At 37.3% G+C, this 3,523-nt stretch overlaps 1 non-coding gene across 1 annotated transcript; it reads left to right on the top strand.

Annotated features, from left to right (window-relative positions):
• The first annotated feature begins 366 nt into the window (after positions 1-366).
• On the top strand, positions 367-494 carry LOC126012633 (small nucleolar RNA SNORA51). The gene has a single exon (XR_007497082.1). It is a non-coding gene; the product is annotated as a small nucleolar RNA SNORA51 (small nucleolar RNA).
• The last annotated feature ends 3,029 nt before the right edge of the window (positions 495-3,523 follow it).

Raw genomic sequence — 3,523 nt, 5'->3', positions numbered from 1 at the left:
TTGAGAAAAATAAAAAACATTTGTGTTATGATTCTCAGAGACAAAATAGAGGAGGACTGGAGGGTCCAGCTCCCGACATGAAGCTCACCACAGAAATCATTTAGTGCAGTAACAGAAATAATTACACTGAGAACTGTCATAACAAAATCTGACTGAATGAGGGAAGTAGAAAACCTGTCTAGAGTACAGGCCGGTGTGGGGTGGGGAGGAAGAACACTTGGGATATTGGCCATGGGAATGTTGCACTGGTGAAGGATTTATATATATATATATATGTATATATATGTATATATGTACATATATATATGTATATATGTACATATATATTTTTATATTAAAAAATCAAAAAAAGAAAAGAAAAGATAAGGCCTCCCAATTCTTACCACAGGTTGTGTTCTTTACACTGACTGTATAGAAAGAGGAGATACAGTAAATGCACCCCATATACACCTCAACATGGGCCCTTTGCCTGGTCTGTATTTTGGGGGACAAAAAATAATAGTCTCCAAGTCCATCCACATATAGGCAACTTTTATAACTTCATTTTTCCTAATAGCTGAATAGTTTTCCATTGTGTAAAATGTACCACAGTTTCTTTAGCCACTCATTTATTGTTGGGCACCTGGGTTGTTTCCAGATTCTGGCTATTGTAAATAGTGCTGCAATAAACATAAGGGTGCAGGGGCATTTTGTATTGTGTTTTTGTGTGCGAGGGTATATCCCTAAGAGTGGTATTGCTAGATCATATGGGAGCTCAATTTTCATCTTTTTGAAGAATATCCATATTGTTTTCCAATATGAATTAGACTAGGTGACATTCTCACCAGCATTGAATGAGGTTTCCTTTCTCTCACATTTGTGCCAGCACTGGTTGTTCTTATTCATTGTGATGTGTGCCAGTCTCTGTGGCTCACATGAGATGGTACCTCATTGTTGTTTTGATTTGCATTCCCTGATGCTGAATGATGTGGAGCTTTATTTTTGGTTTTTGGGTCACACAGTGACACTCAGGGATTACTTTTGGCTATGTGCTCAGAAATCACTACTGGCTCGGGGGACCATATGGGATGCCGGGGATCAAACCCAGGTCTGTCCTGGGTCAGCTGCATGCAAGGAAAATGCCTTACCACTGTGCTATTGCTCCAGCCCCTGACGTGGAGCATTTTTTATATACCTTTTGGCAATCTGCATTTCTTCTTTGAGGAAATGTCTATTCATTTCTTCTCTCCATTTTTTGATGGGGATAGATTTTGTTGTTGTTATTTTTTGATAGTACCTTCTATATCTTGGATATTAGCTCCTTATTAGATGAATTTTGGGTGAATTCCATGGTGGTTTTTGGATCCTAGTCAGTGTTTCCTTTGAGGTGCAGAAGCTTCTCAGTTTAATGTAGTCCCATTTGCTTATCTCTGCTTCCACTTATTTGGACTGTGGTGTTTCCTCCTTGAAGATGCCTTTAGTCTCAATGTCATAGAGTATTTTGCCTATGTTTTCTTCTATATACCATATAGTTTCAGGTGTGATATTGAGAACTTTAATCCATTTTGATTTAACCTTTGTGCCTGGTGTTTGAAGTCTGAGTTTGCTTTTTTGCACATGTTTGACTAGTAGTCTCAACACCACTTGTTGAAGAGGTTTCTTTCCTCCATTTTGTGGGGTTTTTTCCCCCCTTTATCAAAGATTAATTGATTGTATATCTGAGGTTAATTTTCTCTTGAAAAGAGCAATTCGTGACTCAGCTGAGTCCTCGGCTTCCTGAGAAATTGCATGACAGAGATCAACTTCAATGCCAGGCAGATCAAGTGGAAGTGGGACTAGTGAAATTTGAGGTTTATGCAATAAAAGGGCATGTTGCAGACTTTATCAGTCCCCAATCTCCCCAGATTCTCTTTTCAGATTCATGCCTTTCCCCACTTATTTTAAGCACCTGGGGCCCTCCACCAGCATCAGCACTAACAAAGATAAGTGTTTTATGTAACAGGGGACATTTAATGGAGAACCAATTAACATCTAATATCTAATCTATAAATATTCATTTAATTATATCTAAATTTAGCATTACAGATATGTACAATGAAGTTTAATTCCTACTGTGTTATATATTTTAGGACACAGTTGCATTTTATTTTTAGCAGTATTTATTAATTAAATATAAATATTGTATATTACAGAAATTAAAAACTAAGCAATGAGAAAAATAATAGACAATAAAAGAACCAAACCTGGTTTTCCTAAATTGAACTTTAGAAACACGACTCAAAAGATGAAAGAGCTTATTAATAATGACTTTAAAATATTCTGGCTTACATCCAGCTCATTAGGCCCTATGAAGGATTGTCATCCAGATCAGGAAATCACCAGGGTCTATGATCAGACAATGCAGAGACTATTCGGTGAGAGAAGAAAAAAATTTTATCTGTGTACTCTGTTCCAAATTGGAAAATAGGGTTGATGGAAATTTTTCTGTCACATTATTCCAAGCATGAAAAAGATGACTGAAACATTTATCCTATCTCATTAGCTCTTCCTTCAGCATATCACTGCAATGGAGTAAGTAAAGTTTGTCCTGGTGTAATTATTGTTTTTTTTTAATTATCTTTTTAATAAAGTATTTACTTAAGCACCATGATTACAAGCATGGTTGTAGTTGGGTTTCAGTCATAACCAGAATATCTCCCCTTCCTGGTGCAATTATTGTGAGTGCCCTGTGTTACTTTGTTTTCTTTATTTTATCCCGAGAAAGACTACTGCTCTTTATACAATACTAAAAAGATATCTATGGGTACAGAATCAAGATAGCTAAATAGAGAGAACCTATGTTTGCATCCTCCTAGTATTGTAACAAAATCTCCAAATTTGGGCTAATCTATACAGAAGCTGATCTGAAACCTCAATAAACCAAACTTTCAGGGCAAGGGACAGAGGAGAGCATCCAGATCATGGGAAAAAAGAACCCCATGTGTGGCCAAGAAGGTACAGAGAAGTGTTCTCCAAACTTTGGAACTTTGCCACTGGGGAGCAGATTGGTAGTAACTCCACACATCTGGCACCTAAAACCCTTTTAACCAGTACTTACAATACTGAAATTGAAAGCAAGAAACTAGAGGGTATAAACAGCAGTCTGAGTCACAGTAAGAACTCTTGGTTTCGACAGTAGCCTCCTATTGCAGTGCTTCTCAAATAGAGAGTTCTTTTCTTTAAACAAAACCATATAACTTGAACTATCTAGTTCCGCCTCTCAGATAGAGGGGGAAATAAAGGAGGATACCGGGACCAAACAGATATATGATCAACAAGTAGTAAACTGGACACAGAGGGGACCACCTGTTCTGGTGGCCTGGGTGGGGGGGTGAGGGTGGGAGATATGGGAAGCAGAATGGGAGGAGGAGGGAGGACAAACTTGGTAATGGGAATTCCCCTGATTCAATGTTAATATGTACCTAAAATATTATTGTGAAAGTTATGTAAACCAATATGGTCAAAATAAAAATTATATATTAAAAAAAAAGATAGTGAAATCTCT

The sequence above is a fragment of the Suncus etruscus genome, chromosome 6, assembly GCF_024139225.1.
Source record: "Suncus etruscus isolate mSunEtr1 chromosome 6, mSunEtr1.pri.cur, whole genome shotgun sequence".
NCBI lineage: Eukaryota > Metazoa > Chordata > Mammalia > Eulipotyphla > Soricidae > Suncus > Suncus etruscus.
This window is presented reverse-complemented; position numbering and strand designations above follow the sequence as displayed.